The sequence below is a fragment of the Microcaecilia unicolor genome, chromosome 14 (genome assembly GCF_901765095.1).
Source record: "Microcaecilia unicolor chromosome 14, aMicUni1.1, whole genome shotgun sequence".
Classification (NCBI taxonomy): domain Eukaryota; kingdom Metazoa; phylum Chordata; class Amphibia; order Gymnophiona; family Siphonopidae; genus Microcaecilia; species Microcaecilia unicolor.
The window spans coordinates 23,868,766-23,891,699 of record NC_044044.1 but is presented as its reverse complement, the minus strand read 5'-3'; the positions used below and the strand labels follow the sequence as shown (position 1 = coordinate 23,891,699).

Here is a 22,934-nt window from a genome sequence, read left to right as displayed (position 1 = left end):
CTACCAAAGTAGAAGTCCACTTGCAACCCATTTATATTTTCAAAGAGCGATAAACAATTGTTTGATTTCTTAGTCTCTATTGCGTTGAAATTAATAATATCCCACTGGAAAGATAATTCTCCAGTTAATGTTATTCGTTGGTGGAATTGGATCTTATTGTATAAAAAATATGAGCAAATGTCAATACGCTTTATACCTGGACCCAGGGCCGTCGAGAGGGGGGGACAGGGGGGACAAAATTCCCCGGGCCCGGACCTCCAGGGGTCCCGGCGCCGCGCCGACTCCATGGGTGGTATGGACAGACGCTCCCTCCCTCCCAGGGCCCGCCCACCGTCCCTCCCTCCAAATTTCAAAGGCTATCTCCTACCTCGTCGGGGTTGGTTACGGCAACAGCTGCCTGCACGCAGTGAAAAGCGTGCAGGCTCGCGCTTCAGCCTTCCCTTGTTGTCTGTCTCTCAACTCTGGTCTCGCCCTCAAGGAGAAAGTTTTTCTTCACCCAACGCGTAATTAAATTCTGGAATTCATTGCCGGAGAACGTGGTGAAGGCGGTTAGCTTAGCACAGTTTATAAAGGGGTTAGACGGTTTCCTAAAGGACAAGTCCATAAACCACTACTAAATGGACTTGGGAAAAATCCACAATTCCAGGAATAACATGTATAGAACGTTTGTACGTTTGGGAAGCTCGCCAGGTGCCCTTGGCCTGGATTGGCCGCTGTCGTGGACAGGATGCTGGGCTCGATGGACCTTTGATCTTTTCCCAGTGTGGCATGTACTTATGTTTGCGTCCCTAATTTCCTTTAACATTTCTGCATCCGTCTGTTCATCCTGGCCAGGCGGACGGTAGTACACTCCTATCACTATCCTTTTCCCCTTTACACATGGAATTTAAATCCACAGTGATTCCAAGAAGTGTTTTGTTTCCTGAAGAATTTTCAATCTATTTGACTCAAGGCTCTCGTTAATATACAGTGCTACCCCTCCACCAATTTGATCCACCCTATCATTACGATATAATTTGTACCCCGGTATGACAGTGTCCCACTGGTTATCCTCCTTCCACCAGGTATCAGAGATGCCTATTATATCTAATTTTTCATTTAGTGCAATATATTCTAACTCTCCCATCTTATTTCTTGGGCTCCTGCCTTTCGCATATAGACATTTCAAAGTATGTTTGTTGTTCCTGTTTACATCATGCTCAGTACTTGACAATATTAATTTACAATCTTTTGTCTGATTTTTATTTTTATTTAAGGACACCTGATCTACTACGGTCTGTTTTGCAACCTCACTATCAGGATACCGTATCTTCCCTGTTTTGGTGATATCTTTGAAAGATACCTTATCCCGAACCATGCGCTTTTGAGCAACTGTCGGCCTCCCCCCCCCTCCCTTTCTAGTTTAAAAGCTTCTTTATCTCCTTTTTAAATGCCGATGCCAGCAGCCTAGTCCCACCCTGGTTAAGGTGGAGCCCAATCTTTCGGAATAGGCTCCCCTTTCCCCAGAATGTTGCCCAGTTCCTAACAAATCTAAAACCATCCTCCCTTCACCATCGTCTCATCCATGCATTGAGACTCTGTCTGTCTCTTGGGTCCTGCTGGTGGAACGGGTGCATTTCAGAAAATGCTACCCTAGAGGTTCTGGATTTGAGACTAAACTAGATCCTGCAGTGGCTGCTGGGATCTATCTGTTAATGCTGTGGTATAAAATTCAAGTATTTTTTCAATACAAGACCAGAACACAAATACCCCAGTAGTTCTGTGATTTTAAATCTACTTCTGGCTATGAATATGTTACTTGTCTTCACCATATTCTTTGCACACTTGAGAAATAAAATATGTTTTATTGTACTTTGGAATGGTAGCTAATTGTTCACTGGTGTCCTATAAAAAACAAAAAAAAAATCAATTGTTAACCTAATGCCGAGTTGCTTTCACTCTTCCTGTCTGGTCACAAAATGGGTCACTGATTCAGGCCTCATCCATCCTGGAGAACAAAAGGTAAAGGAGATGTCCAGGTGAGCAGGTGCCACAGAACTGGGAGGTGGCACTCGGGGGTGGAGGGGCAGCTTTGCTCCCCAGTGCTGACGTGTCATGGAGGGAGGAGGGATGGGCTTGTAGCTTCAGGAGAATTGGTTGAGGGCACTGGGTATAAAAACAGGGCGTCTGGCAGCTAAAGGAGAGAAGAATCGGAGAAGTGCTGTGGGGGAGAGAAAGAAAGAATTGGAAAGATTAGCGCTTTCGGCATCTTCTCGCAACTTAAGGATTCAAATTATTGAATTAGGTACAGAGAGACAAGAAGAGTCTTAAAGGTACTCGGAAACCAAAATTTGCAGGAGTAGGAAAAAAAACATACTGGAGGAAAGAGACAGGAGTGGGGAGAGACGAGGCAAACCTGCTGAGGACCTGGAGCAGAATGATGTGGAGGCTGAGCCTTCTCCTGAGCTGCCTCCCTTTCATCTCTGCAGGACACACGGGGTCAGTGTGTGACTTTTCATTGCTGCCTTCTTTGCAGAAATGGCCTCTTTCCATCACCTTCTTGGAAGCTATTCTATGTGCCCCCTGCCCCTTCTGTTCTCCCCCCCACCACCACCTTTCCCTTCTAAAGTATGAGCTAATCAGGACAGCCCTTGCAGCAGGTGCCTCTAATGGAATGGAAACTGGAGGGGGGGGGGCAACTATCTTAATTCACCCAAAAGGAAAGCAGCATGAAGTAAAGTGGAGGGGAGGAGAGGGGATGCCAAGAAACAAACCAAGAGCCCTATTTTCAATTCTGCAAGGGGGGGGGGCTGTAGAATGAGGGAAGCCCCTTCAGTAGCCTTGGCTCATGAATGGGAGGACCCTCCTGGGCAGGGGTTCTCTAATTATTCATGCAATTGTGTTTGGTTGTTCCTTTCTTTTTGGGTCTCATTCCTGGATCTCCTCTCTTCTTTGCTTTAATATATACATATATTTTTTTTTTTTTTTGGGGGGGGGTGGACAAAGGGGGCATCTAGCTGAATACAGCCAGTACCTGCAGCATTTCTGCTTTTTTTTTGTTTTTTTTTTGTTACATTTGTACCCTGTGCTTTCCCATTCATGGCAGGCTCAATGCAGCTTACATGGGGCAATGGAGGGTTAAGTGACTTGCCCAGAGTCACAAGGAGCTGCCTGTGCCGGGAATCAAACTCAGTTCCTCAGTTCCCCAGGACCAAAGTCCACCACCCTAACCACTAGGCCACTCCTTTGTGTACACTGGTGCTTGTATAGGGTTTCTGCTGTCCCCTCCTCCCTCTTTCTGTCGCCCCTCGAATCCGCATTCCCCCCACCTTTGGATTTATATAGTGGACCAACACTTACTTGTTCCATCGTACTTATGAATTCGTTCCCTTAGTTTTCAGTTTGAACTCTTTGAAAGTTTTAAGCCGGCACTAAAAACATACTTTGAATCCCCACTTCAATGGCGTTTTGCTTTACCGTTGGACTCCTTCTTGTAAAACTCTGAGATGTGCTATACTTGTGTTATATTTGAATGTCGTTTCTTCCCTCCTTTTGTGTCTTTAATTAAGCAGGAGAAGATTTGCTAAGCTGTACAAGTAGCCATTGCTCCTTGGAGATTAAAATTAAAGGCCGCAGTCTGTTTATCCTACTGTAGACTTGACTCTGGCTCTTTCACTCATTTTCTTTCTCAGCTGATTGTAAATAGTTTATTTAAGTTGTTAACTTGGCGGTTGTCATGTGCTAATGATACTGTACCAGCAAAGGATACAGTAATTATTTATTTTATTTATTGCATTTGTATCCCACATTATCCCAACTTTTTTGCCGGCTCAATGTGGCTTACAATTCATCGTGGATATGGGAAATAGAGGGGAACATACATTTATTATTAACAGAGAGTTTTGGATTAAATGATAGTAATAAAGCAAAAGATAGTATAAAGCATTTCTGGATCAGTCAGAGGTTATACAGTTACATGTGTTGCTCTTTGTCGTATATCTTGCCGAAGAGATAGGTTTTCAATAGTTTGCGGAAGTTTGTCTAGTTCATAGACCGTTCTCAAGTTGCGTGGCAACGCGTTCCAGAGCTGCGTGCTCATACAGGAGAAGGTAGATGCGCGCATTAATTTGTATTTCAGGCCTTTGCAATTTGGTGGATGAAGGTTGAGGAAAGTGCGAGAAGATTTTTTTGCGTTCCCGGGTGGAAGTTCTATTTACTGTTCTAATTACTGTTTTTAAACAGCTAATGGGACTTGCCCTACAGCTAATGTGGAAGTTGTTACTGCACGTTAAATTAATTTAACAGATAATACGAAGTCATTCATTCCACTTATAAAAGGTGTAGCTAACCACATCTACCGAAACGTTAATGGAGAGAAAATGCACAGCAAGATGCTGAAAATACCTCCGCTGGTTAACAGACGGGTTTTGTAGTAATCACATAGAAATCAAACAAAATAAAACATGGAAAAGAAAATAAGATGATACCTTTTTTATTGGACATAACTTAATACATTTCTTGATTAGCTTTCGAAGGTTGCCCTTCTTCGTCAGATCGGAAATAAGCAAATGTGCTAGCTGACAGTGTATATAAGTGAAAACATTCAAGCATTACTATGACAGTCTGACAGGGTGGGAGGATGGGGGTGGGTCGGAGGTATGCATGGGGACATCAAAGCATATCATTGATATTCTAACAGGATGGGTGTGGATAGGTGAGGGGTGGGGTGATCAACAGAGACATACAGCTTTATGGTTTATAATGGGCTAGGAACCCCAGATCCTTGTTAAGTCCTTTCTGTTGGGTGTTAAAATATAGTAATCACAGAAGCTCTGCATAGAGTAGTAAAGATGGATCTGGATGTCATTCAGATGTACCTTGCCGTGGTTTTATGAAAGTAAGAGAAGGAAGGCCAAACCAAACGTATTTTATTATAACCTGCGCAAAGAACTCAAGGCCCAACTCCTAGCGTTTTCAGAAGCCATTTCAAGTTATTACAAAACACAGCAGCGCACGGCAGCCGAGAGGTAAAATGTTCTGCAGGTTAAAGGTAGGAAAATGATTACCAAAAAAAACCCTCCTCCTGGAATCATTAATGCAAAGGCAGTCAGCTATAGAAAAGGCAATTCTTTAGTCCATTGTTTTTGCAAAGTCTCCAAGCTTCATCTGGTCACTGTGACTTTTTTCGATAGGTGTGTACCTCAGAGCTGGAAGAACACTATGTCCAACACAATTGTAAAAGAGAGTCCCCTCTAGGACTGGATGGCTCAGGGGATGGACACAGGGATACAGAGCCTGTCACCTCTAGGATGGCTGGCTCGGGGGATGGACACAGGGATACAGAGCCTGTCACCTCTAGGATGGCTGGCTCGGGGGATGGACACGGATACAGAGCCTGTCACTCCTAGGACTGGAAGGTTCATGGGATGGACACAGGGATACAGAGCCTGTCACCTCTAGGACTGGAGGGTTCAGGGGATGGACACAGGGGTACACAGCCTGAAGAGATCAGGGGACACAGGGATACAGAACCTGTCACCTCTAGGACTGGAGGGATCAGGGGACGGACGGAGGGATACAGAGCCTGTCACCTCTAGGACTTGGGGGTTCAGGGGATGGACACAGGGATACAGAGCCTGTCACCTCTAGGACTGGAGGGTTCAGGGGATGGACACAGGGGTGCACAGCCTGAAGAGATCAGGGGACACAGGGATACAGAACCTGTCACCTCTAGGACTGGACGTCTTGAATGAACGTATGGGATGACATTTTATCCTGCAGAGACTATGTGGTACTGGTCCCAGCGGAGCTTCACTACCCCTTCTCCGAGCGGGTCTGTTACATGCTCAGCAGCTTAACCAGGAAAGTCCGACTGACTGTCAAGCTGGAGCACCAAGGTGGGAGTCTGGTCCTAGTTAAGGAAGATGTGTATCCAGGGACACCGCTGGAATGTTCCTCCTTTCAAGTGAGTTTCTTTAGCTGGCCCTGCAATTGACACTCTTTCTTCTGGGCACAATTCTGTTCCTTCTCATTTAAAGTTCCCCCAGAGAGGCAGGAACTACAGACGCCTGACTTTCAGAAAGCCCAGACTAAGCTCCATTTAGCACATCCAGGACGGCCCCAGTCCAGGCTTTGCAAGCTCTGAGTTGAGATTTTCTGTCTTGTCAGGTTCCGGCTCCCTTGGATGGCGCAGAAGAAATTGCAAATGTCACAGTTCATGGCTTTGGGCCTGATATTATTTTTACGGAAACTAAACAAGTTCTTATTCGGGGGATCAAGAGTGGAACTTTTATCCAGACGGACAAGCCGATTTACAAACCAGGACAAAAAGGTACTGCCTTATCTGGGTGCCAGTCAGACTGTAGCAGGCCCAGCCTGGAAGCTGGCACGCTTTCTCGGGTGTGGCTGTTTAATACAGCCTATGTACCGTAATAGTGTGTGAGACAGTCTAGTCGAGTTAATGATTCTATTACCCTGTTTCCCTGAAAGTAAGACATCCTCCAAAAATAAGACCTAGTAGAGGTTTTCCTGAATTGCTAGATATAAGACCTCCCCCGAAAGTAAGACCTAGCAAATTTTTGTTTGAAAGCAGGGCCGCCGAGAGCCGGACAAGGCCGCCCGCCCCCCCACCCGAGATCGCCGGCCCCCCCCCTCCACCGCTCCCGGAACTAACCTTAAACGCCTCCTTTCACCTTCGCAGCAAGCAGCAGCAGTGCAGATTTCTCCTTCCTTCCGTGCCCCGCCCTCACGGACGTTACGTCAGGCGAGGGTGGGACATGGAAGGAAGGAGTGGCCTGCCCTGCTGCTGCTTGCTGCAAAGGTGAAAGGAGGTGTTTAAGGTTAGTTCCGGGAGCGACGGAGAGCGGGCGGGCCAACCCTGATCCAACCCCGATGTTTCCCCGAAAAATAAGACAGCCCCTGAAAATAAGACCTAGCGCATTTTTGGGGGCAAAAATTAATATAAGACAGTGTCTTATTTTCGGGGAAACACGGTATAAACTGTTGTGTTTTAGTCACCAGAGAATACTTCCCCCCCCCCCCCCCCCCGTTTACTAAGCCACACAGCAATGCCGACGCAGCCCGTTCAAAGTGAATAGCATGTGTCGGCGTTAGCGCATGGCAGCTTAGTAAACGGAGGGGTTAATTTGTTTATGGTATACTAAAGTTTTGTTTTAATTTGATTGTAAACTACGTAAGCCACTAACACTGATTCCCGAAGAGGAAATTTAAGGGTTTCTATCATTTAGGGATTAGGTTCTGTGCTTTAATCCCTGAAAGTAATGCTTTTTAATAATGGCTTATGGACTTTTCTTTTAGGAAGATATCCAAACTGTGGGGGGGAGCCGGGGCTGGTGGTTGGGAGGTGGGCCTCGTTCTGGCCAGACTTCTACGGTCTGTGCCCTGAAAATGGCAGAAACAAATCAAGGTCAGGTATACACATAAAGTAGCACATATGAGTTTAAATTGTTGGGCAGACTAGATGGACCGTGCAGGTCTTTGTCTGCCGTCATCTACTATGTTACTATGGGCTCATTTTCAAAGCACTTAGACTTACAAAGTTCCATTAGTTACTATGGAACTTTGTAAGTCTAAGTGCTTTGAAAATATGCCTCTCTGTATGTTTTTTTAAACCCCACTAAGCTAACTGCTTTTACTACATTCTTTGGCAAAGAATTCCAGAGTTTAATTACACAGTGAGTGAAGAAATATTTTCTCAGATTCCTTTTAAATTTCCTACGTTGTAGCTTTATTGCATGCCCCCTAGTCCTAGTATTTTTTAAAGTGTAAACAGTTGGGTACAGTAGGTTTTTGGTGGGTTTTGGAGGGCTCACCATACAATATAAGGGGGTAATGGTGAGATGTGTACCTGGGACCTTTTATGTGATTCCACATAAGTACATAAGCATCGCCATGCTGGGACAGACCAAGGGTCCATCGAGCCCAGCACCCTGTCACCGACAGTGGCCAAAAGAACAAGCAATTTGTACCGCCCATCCTAGAAGTACTGTATTCCCTCGTCCATTCAATAACATTCTATGGCTTTTTCCTCCAGGCTGCCCCACTGCTCTGCTGGGATGGCTGTGTGGCCAGTCTATTAAGAATCCTGCCCCCCCCCCCCCCCACACACTTAAGGATGCTGGGATTGATGGGCCTTCATCTGACTCAGCATGGCTTTTCTCTAGTTCTTATGATTATTTTTAGGGTTCTCGTAATACACATTGTCTGTTGTCTATTGATGATAGAACATTAGCTAAAGTAAAACAGACCAAAAATGATTTTTTTATTAGTTTGCACTGTTTTCTCTTGTTGGTATTTATGTTTTATGTTATTTATCAGTATCTCTCTCGCAGCTAATTTGATGTAGAGGCATATAAAAATGAAAGAGAAGGTAACCTTTCTTGAGTAATGGGGTCCTATTGCTTGTGCCCAGCTTCTATCATGAATGAAGTGTTAAAGTCGATCTTTGTCCATATTTTTTTTTCTAGTACATTTTCGGATCGTGACCTTGAGGGAGGATTTTGTACCAATGAATGATATGGTAAGAGCTGTGGAGGGGTGAATGCTTTCTAATATGGCCGTTCGGTGGTGAAATGAAACTCCATTACGACTAAGAACAGAGCAGAATGCTAAAACGTTTAAGAAGTTTGTTTGTTTATTGGGATTTATTAACCGCCTTTATGAAGAGATTCACCCAAGGTGGTTAAATAAGGCTATTCCCTATAGCATAAATCTCAGATTAGACATGAGGAAATAGCAAGACAGTAAATTAGTCCGAGAGAGAAGAGACGTCAGCTATTACATTAAGGTTTTTTATGTTTTTATATTCTGTCCATTTTGTACGCCCCACTGAGTAGATGTACTATCACCAGCCTAACCTGAACGGGATGGTGGTGCAAACTAGATTACACACAAAAGCAAGCAATTTTAAAATAAGTTGTCCTTATCAGCTGGGTAACTTCCCCAGGCTGAAAACTGCTGTTTCTTCATGGGGGGGGGGGGGGGGGGGGGTAGGGGCTAGAGGCAGAATTATGGCAGGCACGTGGATTTCATTATGTGCTCTCAATCCCTGCCGGACCTGAATTTTCAAAAAACAAATTTGTGTTGCTTTGTTAATCAGGTACAGAAAGTGATTCTCCCAGGTTCACACACTGGGAGCCAGTGGCAGAGCTGGGGGTTAGAACTCAGAACTCTTTAAATGTCAGAATCACAGCTCCTTAAAAGTCCATCACAAGTGGGCGAGATCCTGCCATTTCCCCCAGCAAATGGCATTTCTTCCATTTTTATTGATGATAGGACTCTAGCCTTGCATTTCTTTTGTATTCTTAACCCTGGTTTTCCTCCCTGCCGGACAGTCATTTCACATCAAATACACTGTTTTGTCAAAATAAATAAACTTTATTATTCTTCTCTTTTCTGCTTATTTTGCAGTATAATGTAATTGAGCTGGAGGTAAGTGAAGCCCGGGTTTGGTTTCTTTCCATCACAATGCTGAGCTGTGTTGGGTGGAGATAACTTTGCAACAAGAACCTCTTACCTCTCTCTGTCCTAACTCGCTTGTTTTATAATGTCATTTTTCTATTCCTCCGATAATGTTAGCTATTGTAAACCGCTGTAATGTTTATCCAAATGATGGTATATCAAGTTTTGAATAAACTATAAACTGTAGAAGGTTCACTAAATTTGCCTCTGCACCTTGGGACCTGGTAAGAAACACCAAGCCCAATTTCCATTGGTGTACCCTGTGTCCAGAGCCAAAAGACCACTCCATTTTGCTAAGCAGAATCAGGAGTAGCCCTGACATAACATAAAGTTCTCCAGTCGCTCTTTGATGACATCATCAATCACTCTTCTGCTGCCTCCAGCCTGCACAAAATGGCTGCCTCCAGTCACAGAATAAACTAGCTTACAATCCTTTGTGTAGAGGAGTGTGGTAGCCGTGTTAGTCCACTCTTAAGGTTATCAATAGAAATCAAACAAAATAAAACATGGAAAAGAAAATAAGATGATACCTTTTTTATTGGACATAACTTAATACAGGTATCATCTTATTTTCTTTTCCATGTTTTATTTTGTTTGATTTCTATTGATAATCCTTTGTGTTAAATCTTCTTCCCCTGCCTCAGCTCCCTAGTGGTGAACAACTTGAGGAGAAGGTCAAAAAGAATCATTTTGTCATTGGACAGGAAATTGGGATAGTCGGTCCCCTTTATGGTCTTCAAAATGGAACCTCCATAAGAGGCACCCTTGCTTCCTCTGGCGATGATAAAGCCTGCATCGTAGTCTATGTTTGTTCCCACAAGGCAGTTGACAGGACAATCCTTGAATGAATCTGTATTTTCAAAATTAAAGCATATTGAGTTTTGATCTTGAGAATTCTCTTTCTAGAAACCCTAACACAGTGCCCTCAGAAAAAAAAACAACAAAAGTCAGTGCATGAGGTTTACCATTCATTTCAAATGTTGTCATCTTGCATTGTATAAACTTCTGGATCTCCACATTATTTTGAGTCCCAAGAACTCTGGAATGGCGTAAACCCAAATGACATTTCAATTTCCAAGACTAGAAGTGTGACCAAATCCCTCATGTCTAGAGCATTTTGAGGTGCTAAGGTAAACATAAATTTGCATTGTGTGTGTCAAGGATCCCAACGGCAACCGGGTTGGCCAGTGGTTGAACGTGATCCCCCAGCAAGGTATCGTGGACCTCTCCTATCCGCTGGCATCTGAACCTCCGCTGGGGACTTACATCATCAACGTAGATGCTGGGGAAACCAAGCAGGCCTTTGATGTACAAGAGTACGGTAGGTGAAATTATCAACTTGCTCCTGTTAGTCAGCTTCTTCTACTGCTGTTGGGTTGGAGGTGCTTGGGTACATTTCCTTTCCATTAATAATGTCCAAATTCTGCTCCATCGAGAAGCCTAGAAGTCTATTTCTACACAGAGTTTTGGAAAGCCCTGCTTTCCGATTCGTTTAATCCATTATACCACTGTCTGTGAGCAGTGTATTGTGAGAAGGGACCTGAGATGCAGATTTGATTGAATTTCTCTCATTGAAATCGCTCTACCTTTTTCTTTTCAGTCCTCCCTAAGTTTGAAGTGAGGTTTGTAGCTCCTGTCCAGATCTATATTTTGGATGTGTCCTTTGAGGTGCGAGTCTGCGGCAGGTGAGCAAGAATGAAGAAAGAGAGTGGGTGAGGTAGAATAAGGTTTATGGGATCCTAGAGCGACGGGTGACTCTTGTATCACTTAAAACCCTAATCTGCTCATTCAACCGGTTAAAAATGAGTTGATGTGTGTAATTAGTTACTGCATAAGGGAAACAGATTACAACGCCTGGGATGTGTTCTTCACAACAAGCAACATAATAGTTTATTTTTGGCTCCTGGGTTTTGATTGGTTCCCGGGAACAATTTCTTGAGATCCTGGGTGACAGTACCGGTCAGACTGGGTCCTGCCAGATAAAGTGCAAATTCCTAGTTCTAAAAGGGAAGCTCTATACCTTTGAAAAGGTTTCCTATTACAGAAAGAGCTGGTTTCACGGGAACCTTAAGGAATCTCAGTACCTCTGAAAATCACTTTGTGGGACTGTTTTGGAGGTTCCACACATGCCCCCAGCTCTGAGTCCGAGCTCAGAAACTAAAGCCACTTTTAAAAAATATTTTCTATAGACCATGAAGCTCGGCCTGTGATGTTCCCACTGCTTCTCTCTCCCCTTCTTGTCATCACTTCCTCCCTCTCCCGATTTGCTTGACTTGTGAACCTCCAGGACCTGCTGATTCGTGTATCCCATGGGCTCATTTCCACTTTTTCAACACCAGGTACACCTACGGGAAGGCGGTGGATGGCACCTTCACAGTCACTCTTTGCCGGAAAGCCTGGTTCTGGCAGAAGGATACCCATGATCTTTGTCAAATCTGTGAGGGCTGGGTGAGTGGCCTGAGCTGATGGGAACTGTAGGGTTGGGGAAGCAGAGAAAGCTGCAAGCAGGGGGTGCTCTTGCCAAAAGATCAGCGAGACATGATGCTGCAGTGGGCCTAGTGTTTTATATATATATATATATATATGATTGATTAGGGATGCATTTCTATTTCACAGACTGTTGCTGGATGTTTCTCCTGTGTGGTTAATGCAACCACATTCCAGCTGAGCTCCACTGGATATTATGACAGTATTGAAGCAAATGCTTCTCTGCTGGAGGAGGGCACAGGTAAATGCTTCTTTTTTTTTGGGGGGGGGGGGTGTAGGAAAGGGTTAAATTGCCATGTCTTCCCCATGGGGTGGGGAAACATCCTTCTGAAACGTTTTGAGGTGGTGGGAGGCGGGACTGGTGGTTGGGAGGCGGGGATAGTGCTGGGCAGACTTATACGGTCTGTGCCAGAACCGGTGGTGGGAGGCGGGGATAGTGCTGGGCAGACTTATACGGTCTGTGCCAGAGCCGGTGGTGGGAGGCGGGGCTGGTGGTTGGGAGGCGGGGATAGTGCTGGGCAGACTTATATGGTCTGTGCCCTGAAAAGGACAGTTACAAATTAAGGTAAGGTATACACAAAAAGTAGCACATATGAATTTATCTTGTTGGGCAGACTGGATGGACCGTGCAGGTCTTTTTCTGCCGTCATTTACTATGTTACTATGTATGTTTTGTGAAAGTACTATTGAAAAAAGCCCTGTGGACATAGACCAGAACCGCTTGCTCGGCACTGACCCTCTGCTAACCTGGTCCCTTCTCTCAAGGTGTGAAGCTGAACGGGAGCAGCACGTTCTTTATCTCCAGCGTTACCGCCGTCATGATCTTTGAGAACATCGAGGAGTATTTCCACCCCGCACAGCCGTTCCAGGGGGTGGTGAGTCTTATTCGGTTATGGCCTCAGATCATTGCGCTTAACAGCAACCTTTGCCCGTCAGGGAACAGCCTGTGGTTTCATAATGTAGAACAGGGATGTAGAAATGCCTAATTTATCTCAGACTTCAAACCTTCTGCTTCTTATAAGAAATTATCTTAAATGCTGCCTCTCAGGTGTTTGGTGTCTCGGAGTGGAGGAGTAGCTTAGGGATCCTTTTACCAAGGTGCGCTGAAAAATGGGCTGCGCGCAGATCCATTTTTAAGCTTGCCTGTAAAAAAAAAAAAAGGCCTTTTTAAAAAAAAAAAAACAATTTTGCCGAAAATGGAGGTGCGGCCAAATAAAAATTGGCGCGCGCCCGTTTTGGGGGTCTGAGACCTTACCCGCCACCCATTGACTTGGCGGTGAGGTCTCACGCGGTAACCGTGCGGTAATGGTCTATGCGCGCAGAATAATGATTACCGCCCAGTTTCCGCCGCCCACCAGAAAATAAAAATTTCTTTTCCGGCATGTGTAGTGGACGCGCGTAAAAAAAAAAAAAAAAATTACCGTCCGGGCCACGCAGTAACTCCGAATTGATGCGCGTAGGCGCCTACACGGCTTAGTAAAAGGGACCCCTAGTGATTTTATAGAAGCAGATTTCAAACCCCTCTTCCAGTATTGACACTCTTTGTCATCTTTGATAGCTCACATCACCCTCCATTACCTGAGGTACGACATAGATTGTGAGGCCACTTGATCAGGGATATAAGTCACCTTGAGCTCAGATCTGGAAAATGTGAATAATAAGCTCAAAACCTTTAGCTTTGGGTTTTCAGTCCAGTATCTTAGTTTAAAAATCTCAATATCTTATTCATCGCCATATAAATACCCTTTTGCCTTCAAACTTGTGTGTCCCTCTTCGCCTGTGCTGTTCCAGCTCTGACCACAAGAGGGCATTCTGAGCTGTACAACAAGAGTAGTCTGCAGAAAGGTGGTGCCGATTGAGCCAGAGGTTGTAGAACCTCCATTGAATTTAACAGGTTGCAGCTTGCATTTGTACTGTTTGATATTACCCAAAACAAGGACGCTTTAAGAGTAGAGCTTCTCCTTACAGATGAGGGCCCTAGACCACAATGGTTTGCCCTTGAAGCTCCATCAAGTGTTCCTCGACATAACCGCTCAGTCTGGGCGCCTGGTCCGATACTACACCACCGATGAGAATGGAAAAGTTTCCTTCACTTTGGACACCAACGAGTGGGGCAGTGCAGCGGTTTTCCTCCAGGTGAGCCAGAAGGGATTCTTTTCCAGATCCTGGAGAAGATCTAAGCTAAGCTGGACTTGTGGCACCTATTGCATGGCCCAAGTCAGGCAGAGAGCGGTCAAACTTTGGTAGCCAGCAGCGTCTTTCAGGTGCCACAGTGCATAACAGATTTGAACACTATTAGAGATGGTGAACAGGTGCAGTCTTTTCTCTTTCTCTCTCTCTCTCTTGTTAAATGCTTTTATTCCCACACTCTTTGCTCCATCGTGTTTTATGCTCTTATTTTTCTTTCCTGGTTCTCTTCCTTTTACCATTACTATCTACATTTCCTTGCCTCCATCTTCTATCACCTTCATGCCATTCCATTTACTGTCTCTTATAGTTATTCTTTCTCTTCCTTATCTCTCTCCATTGTTTCTCTTTTCTTTCTTTTAATGTTGGCATTGCTATTTTAATTCTTCAGCTCTCATTTCTATCTCCTGTTTTCCGTCTGGTTCTTTATTCTTCCCTCCTTCTCGCTGCTTCTCCCTCCGTTTTTAGACAGCAGCAAAAATGCTGAAATACATTTGCCGTCCAACTCTTCCAGGGGAGAGTCAATCTAGTGGATCCTCCATATTCCCCCGGTGTGCCCTACGTGTACTATCAGAACGCCTACGCCACGGTGCAGCCTTTCTACTCCAACGTCGAGAGTTACCTGAAAATCCATCGTGTGCGGCGAAAACTGGCCTGCCACCTGAAGGACATTCAAGTGGAGTACACCATTAGCAGGCAGGACCTTCAGCACCACGCTAGAAGCTTTGTGGTCAACTTGGTGGTGAGTTTCAAGGAACGGCCATGTTGTGAAATAACGAAGGAAGACAAAAAAGGGAAGAGAGCTAGAGACAGGACTGATCCTGTCCTCCTGTAATTCTCTGATGTTCAGGGTTTTAGCAGCTGTATGTATGCTGCAAAACCTGGAATTTTTTGTAGGCTGTGATCCATTCTACTGGAGCAAGCTAAGAATTATTGAAAGATGATGTTGTATGTGACCTATCCAGAATTAAAAAAAAAAAAACAAATTTGAAATTGACAACAGACTGTTGGCTGAGGAAGGGAAACAATTTTTCCAGCTTTGGTACTTCTGATGCAGGCCAGTTTGGCCGAAACACAATTTGTGTCGGGTCTTTATGAAGATCTAATTAAATATTTTTTGGTGCCCTTGGCATGAGATGGTTTGCTTTATGGTCTCCCCTGTTTGTTTTTGTTCTGTGACCTGTCCAGACCACACAGATGGAAAGGATCCCACATAGACTGCAAAGACCACATACAATATTGTCTTTCAACAATTCCTAGCTTGTTCCAGTAGAAGGTATCCAGACTCTGTTATTGCCCGCTGTAGATATTTGGAATCTCAGCCCAGCCAATGCCGGCACAGACAGCTTGAGGTTCACTCACTGAAGACCAGGGCCGCCGAGAGGGTGGGGCAGGGGGGGCAAAATTCCCCGGACCCAGGCCTCCAAGGGGGGCCTGGCGCCGGGGTCAGGCCACCGGCGCTGCAGTTCCTGGTCTCAACTGCCTGCCTCCTTGGCTCCGGGCCCCCTGCATTCAAAGCGGCAGTCACAGATTGCCTCCCTTCGGGCCTTCCCTCCCTGTGTCCCGCCCTCACGGAAACAGGAAGTTACATCAGACGAGGGTGGGACGCAGGGAGGGAAGGCCAGAAGAGAGGCGATCTGCGACTCAAGAGAGGCAATCTGCGACTGCCGCTTTGAATGCAGGGGGCACGGAGCCATGGAGGCAGGCAGGTGAGACCGGGGACTGCAGCGGCAGGGGGAGCGATGGGGGGCAGTAGTAGCAGGGGGCGGAGGCGGGGCGGCCTTGCCTCGGGCCCGTCCTAGTCTCTCGGCAGCCCTGCTGAAGACATGTTGCAAGTACAACTGTCTACTTCTCATCACCTGATGGGAAGATGGTGTTTCTCCTAAGCCCCTGATCTTATACCAGAACTGGACAAAACCAAACTCTCTATACTTGACTGCTTCAGTTACTCTGTCAAGAATAAATTCTAACGCAATACCACTCTATTTCTCATTCCGAATATGAATTCTCTACACTTGACTGCTTAACCTACTCTGTCACTTATGAACGTTAATGCAATACCTCCTGTATTTCTCATTTCGGAAATGGCGATCGCCATTACGGAATAATGTAAGCCACATTGAGCCTGCAAATAGGTGGGAAAATGTGGGATACAAATGCAACAAATAAATAAATAAAATCTTCCTCTCCCCCCAACACCCTCATTCTTCCTTCTATCCCGACAGGTGACTGGGAAAGGAGGAATTGTGGCTTCAGCACATAAGAGGAGAGATGTTCCCAGACTAGGCCGTAAGTTCATTTGCATTCGCTGTGTCCTGAGGGTGGGAGGGCTGCTGAATACAGGGGAGGAGGAGCATGCAATGATTCTTAGGAAAGTCTGTTACCGGGGCGTTGTGACTTCCTAGAGATGTCTGGGAACAGGAATGTCACATTTAGAGATATCTGTGACTAGGGCTGTCAACTTTTAGCAGTCTGTGACAGCTGGGGGATGTCTTTTAAAGAGATACCTCTGACTAGGCTGAAGTGAAACCGTCCCCTCTCTTGTATCCCCAGCTGTGAGAGGGGTCATCGGTTTCCCTGTCTCCATCACCTCAGACTTTGGACCGGCCCCCAGAGTGTTGGCATTTGCTCTCCTGTCTCAGAGAAGAGTGGTCGCCGACAGCACCATCTTTCAAGTAAACATGTGCTTCAAAAACAAGGTAACATTACAATACTAAAGTATAGACGGTTAGTGACAGAGCAGGGGATTAGAACTGAGGTCACTAATGAGCCTGGATTTAAACTGAGGCACTGAGAGAAGCAAATGTGTCCACAGACCAGCTGCACGGGGACTGTGAAATGAGCCGGAGTGGAGTGGAGCAGTGGCCTAGTGGTTAGGATGGTGGACTCTGGTCCTGGGAAACTGAGTTTGATTCCCACTTCAGGCACAGGCAGCTCCTTGTGACTCTGGGCAAGTCACTTAACCCTCCATTGCCCCATGTAAGCCGCATTGAGCCTGCCATGAGTGGGAAAGCGCAGGGTACAAATGTAACAAAAATAAAATAGATACTATTGGAGATTCTACATGGAATGTTGGAGATTCTACGTGGAATGTTGCTACTATTGGAGATTCTACATGGAATGTTGCTACTATTGGAGATTCTACATGGAATGTTGCTATTCCACTAGCAACATTCCATGTAGAAGGCTGCGCAGGCTTCTGTTTCTGTGAGTCTGATGTCCTGCACATACGTGCAGGAAGTCAGACTTACAGAAGCAGAAGCCTGCGTGGCCAAATTGGTGATCTGCAAGGGCCGACTTCTAGTGGAATAGCAACATTCCATGTAGAATCTCAAATAGTAGCAACAGTGGAGGAGTGGCCTAGTGGTTAGGGTGATGGACTTTGGTCCTGGGGAACTGAGGAACTGAGTTTGATTCCCACTTCAGGCACAGGCAGCTCCTTGTGACTCTGGGTAAGTCACTTAACCCTCCATTGCCCCAGGTACAAATAAGTACCTGTATATGTAAGCCACATTGAGCCTGCCATGAGTGGGAAAGCACAGGGTACAAATGTAGCAAAAAGCTGCCAGGAAAATGTGACAGAGATACAGGAGTAATCCCAGTTGTCTCCCAAAGTGTCCCCCCACATTCCTACCCACCAGGGGGTGGTGCAGCACTACCGTGGTCTCAGTTGTGAGGGGCAGGCAAATTCTGCAGGGCATTCAGGGGTCCTGCCTTTCCTCACATTGAGCTTCTCTGTGGTTGAGGAACCGGGTTCTATTCCCACTGTGGCTCCCTGTGACCCTGGGCAAGTCACTTAACCCTCTATTGCCTCAGGTACAAAACTTAGATTGCGGACCTGCTAGGGACAAAGTACCTGTTGCACATAAAATGCAAACCACCTTGCTTGTACCACGGAAAGGCAGTATATCAAATGCATGACCCTAACCCTTCATGGTCTCTCTGCTCAGGGTCAAGAGAATGAGTGACATTTTGTCTTTCTCTCCCTTTTCTATTTTTTCTGTCCTGCGGCAGGTCTCCCTGAGGTTTTCTGAGAAAGAGGAGCTCCCAGGATCCAGTGTGGGCTTAGAGCTGACCGCGGCTCCTGGATCTCTCTGCGCAGTGCGTGCCGTTGATCAGAGTGTCCTGCTCATGAAACCGCAGGCTGAGCTCTCCAACCAGACGGTGAGTCTCGGAGGAAGACTGAGGCTTCGGGGTTCCCGGAGGTGGCTGAAGGAGGGAGAAATGGATGAACAGAGGTAGAGGTTAAACAGAGAGTCCCGGAACAAGATAGATGGGTACAAGGAGAAGGTGGGTTTGCTAGAATAGGGAACGACAGGCAGGATAGGAGGGGAAGAGAGCACAACGTGAGGAAATGGAAAGAAGACGGTAAGATGAAAAATGAAGAAAAGGGAGATAGAGATGCAAGAACCAGAAGGCGTGAAAAATAGTTTAGAAAGAAGGAAAAAAGTTACAGGGAGAGAGAGAGCATGCAAATGGCTAACATATGGGAAAAGAAAAGTTTAGTGAGGGATATAGGACCCCTTGTGATTGGACACAAAACCCACTCATTCTGGATTGAACACTAAGGAAATTTCAGCTCTCTTTATTTACGAAGTACATGTTTCCAGAGCATTGCCCCAGTGTACGAGTGACTAAGAGGGACCAACACCCTAACTCCCAGCCAGGAGGTCCATGTGTGGTTCCGGGAAGGCCCCCTCTTGTTTTGATATCTAGCACAGATTCATGGTCTCTTCCAGGTGTACAACTTATTCCCCTACATATATCGGGCTGGTTACCCTTGGCAAGTCGAGGAGTATGACGACGATCCGTGCTGGAACCCTTTCCTGAGGCCTCGCCCACTTTTTCCCATCGCTTCCAAGGTAGATCAACGCTTCAGTATCTGGAGGCCGTGGTATTCCCCTGAGGTGGATGTCTTCAGCCTATTTAAGGTAAAGGGAGTTCATTTTAAAACTTTTTAAAGAGAACAAGAAACTAGATGGACAGTCATGGAGGAGTGGCCTAGTGGTTAGGGTGGTGGACTTTGGTCCTGGGGAACTGAGGAACTGAGTTCGATTCCCACTTCAGGCACAGGCAGCTCCTTGTGACTCTGGGCAAGTCACTTAACCCTCCATTGCCCCATGTAAGCCGCATTGAGCCTGCCATGAGTGGGAAAGCGCAGGGTACAAATGTAACAAAAATAAAATAGATACTATTGGAGATTCTACATGGAATGTTGCTACTATTGGAGATTCTACATGGAATGTTGCTATTCCACTAGCAACATTCCATGTAGAAGGCTGCGCAGGCTTCTGTTTCTGTGAGTCTGACGTCCTGCACGTACGTGCAGGACGTCAGACTAACAGAAGCAGAAGCCTGCACGGCCACATTGGTGATCTGCAAGGGCTGACTTCTAGTGGAATAGCAACATTCCATGTAGAATCTCAAATAGTAGCAACAGTGGAGGAGGAGTGGCCTAGTGGTTAGGGTGGTGGACTTTGGTCCTGGGGAACTGAAGAACTGAGTTCGATTCCCACTTCAGTCACAGGCAGCTCCTTGTGACTCTGGGCAAGTCACTTAACCCTCCATTGCCCCATGTAAGCCGCATTGAGCCTGCCATGAGTGGGAAAGCGCGGGGTACAAATGTAACAAAAAATAAAATAAATCTCCTTACGAAGGTGAGACAACCTGGTGTCTGTCTTCCTTTAATGTAAATATCCCCATCAATATTACACACTTGTTTCAAACTTTTCTTTTACTGTTTCATCTTTCTGGCAAACAGGAGGCCGGGTTGAAAATCTTAACCAACGTCGACATTAAGAAGCCAACGACGACTGTGATGTGTCCTCCCTGGATTCAACTCCCCAATGGTTCGTATTTTAGCGTTGATACATGAATACTAATAAGGTAATTGGTTACATTTTCAATCAGCATTTCCTGAATCAAAATACCAACAATTCTCCCCACCCTGTGGTTTCAAAGACACGCTTTGAGCACACGCAAGGTAAGACCTGGACCATTACTAGCATCAGAAAAAGACTTTTTTTGTTTTCACTAATATGTATCTGCATTTTCTGTTCACCTGACTATCCACGTCCACTCTGTCCATAGTGATTATCCATCGTACAGATGGACAGATAACTGTGGGTGACGGACAGATACTAGAGATGGTTTTTGCGCACACAATAAAGGAAGGCAGGTGACAGCATTGACTCTGATAATGGAAACTGCCACGGACAGATTACGGCATTCAGCTTTCACCCACATATCTTTTAGTAATCCTTGCGGAGATTGCCAAGAGTCCCGCAAGTGCTGAGATGGCCACCACCACTACCATGCAAGAGAGAGCACGTACCTACTTCCCAGAGACCTGGATTTGGAGTCTGATTCCTGTGGGGTAAGAACATTCGGGTTCTGCAACACTTCTCAGTGGCAAGGAAGCATAAGGTAAACTAGAGACCGATTTAAGGTTTGTGACATCGGAGAAGGAAAAGAGACCAGGTGAGCCTGGAAGCTTTTGTGTGCCGTCCAATTTTGGTACTCCTTCAAGGACAGGTCAACAAATTCTCTGATTATAATGGAAGAAATATGACTATATTTCACTTTAAATTCACTCTTTGCCTTTCTCTCTACACATAATATATAATTTCTCTTTCTCTCTCTTATCAGAGTTGATGACAGGGCTTAGACCTGAGGTGTCTAGAGACAAAGTGACTCCCTTGCTGTCACATACACAATCTCAGAGGCAGAACCAGGGATTAGAACTCAAGTAGCTTGAAGGGCTCCTGACTTTGTGCTTGCTGTGTTGTCTTGGGTTTGCAGGAGTTCTGGTAAATGTTCTTTGCCAGTCACAGTCCCCGACACCATCACCCAGTGGAAAGCCATGACGTTCTGTACGGCAGACGTTGGCTTTGGGATCTCACCAACCGCAAACCTCACAGCCTTCAAGCCTTTCTTTGTGGACCTGACTCTGCCATATTCTATCGTCCGAGGGGAGAACTTCAACTTAAAGGCCACTATCTTCAACTACCTGAGAGAGTGCATTAAGGTGAGGGATCAAATATGAACCTAGCGACATCCGACTCATCTTACACCAGTCCCTAGGGACTTGACGCTTGCATGTGATGAAGATCCCCACTTCTGCTGTCCCCCCACCCACCTCCATATCCCAATTAACTTGGATAATATGACTGCAAAGGCTTTCAAAACAATGAAAACATATCAGCAAAGAAATAAAGATCAGAACAGAAATGGGACCCTGATGATTTTTGGAGGTGGTGTTGAGGTGAATTCCCTTAAATAAATGTATCTGTTGCTAATCCTGCTGGGTTAACCATGCTGCTTGGTGTGGATCTGAGCATGTGGTCTGCCTGCAGGGCCCCAGCCCTTCTAATGGTGCTGTTCAGGTACACGAGAGGGACTTCCTGGAGCCACCTCTCACAAGGTTTGCACACGAGATACATGTGGTGAATGATTGGGCTCAGCCAGGCCTTGTCACACTATCTTTGTCTTACTACTTGCAGCTCCTCTTTTCTTTAGAGATGTCCAGAAGTACAATGGGACATAGCCAGGAGCAGCTCAATCTATTCCTAGTGACTGGACATTGCTGGCCAGCCCTACTTACAGGATGAACCCATGATTTTCTTCTTGTTATGCAGATCCAGATTACCCTGGCTGAGTCTGAAGACTTCCTGGTGGCCCCATGTGAAAACTGTGTTTACAGCACCTGTCTATGCGAGGACAGCTCCATCACCTTCTCCTGGGATATAACAGCTACTACCCTGGGTAAGAGGCCAGGAAAGTGCAAAGATGCATGATCAGAGAATGAGCTGACCCCATCCTGCACCTCAGAATGGGAAGAGATGAAAATCCATAGAGAGAGAGAGAGTAGATGTCAAACCAGCCTGCATTGGGGACAATGTTAGTAGGAAAGTGAGGGATACCTGTATGTAAGATTTATATAAATCATATACATTGCTCTTTGAGATCTGAATGCTTCCTAGAATAGGCTGAGCTGCATGTCTGGAGGTCTTGTAGTTCTGTCCGAAGGAGTGTGGCCTCCCTCGCACGTACAAAGCTCATTTTCTGCATAGCAGTGTGTGTGCAGGAGGAGGGGGTGACATGACATAGCACTCCTTTAGGCATCTTATCTGATAACCAGCATTTAGCATCAAGTTAAACTCTCATTTCCCATGCAGAAACCCCTTATCAGTCCTAGTGAATGCTTGGAATGCCCTCCCGCGGGAGGTGGTGGAGATGAAAACGGTAACGGAGTTCAAACATGCGTGGGGTATGCATAGAGGAATCCTGTGCAGAAGGAATGGATCCTCAGAAGCTTAGCTGAAATTGCGTGGCGGAGCAGGTGGGGGAAGAGGGGTTGGTGGTTGGGAAGCGAGGATAGGGGAGGGCAGACTTATACGGTCTGTACCAGAGCCGGTGATGGGAGGCGGGACTGGTGGTTGGGAGGCGGGAAATACTGCTGGGCAGACTTATATGGTCTGTGCCCTGAAAAGGACAGGTACAAATTCAATTCAAGGTAAGGTAGACACATATGAGTTTGTCTTGGGCAGACTGGATGGACCATGCAGGTCTTTTTCTGCCGTCATCTACTATGTTACTATGTTACCCGTTTATCTCAATACATTTTTCTAACTGCCTGGTTTCTAACCTCAGGGGAGGTGAACTTCACCGTCAGCACTGAGGCTCTGCACAGCGAGGAGCTCTGTGCTGGGAAGCAGACAGTCGTGCCAGAGAGAGGGCGTACAGACACGCTGATCAAACCCCTTCTCGTCCGGGTCAGTGCCCCTAATATAACGTCGCAT

General features: G+C 45.9%; 1 pseudogene; it reads left to right on the top strand.

The window, feature by feature from the left end:
- The first annotated feature begins 2,220 nt into the window (after positions 1-2,220).
- The window catches only part of LOC115457798, a 35,759-nt pseudogene continuing 15,045 nt past the window's right edge, over positions 2,221-22,934 (top strand).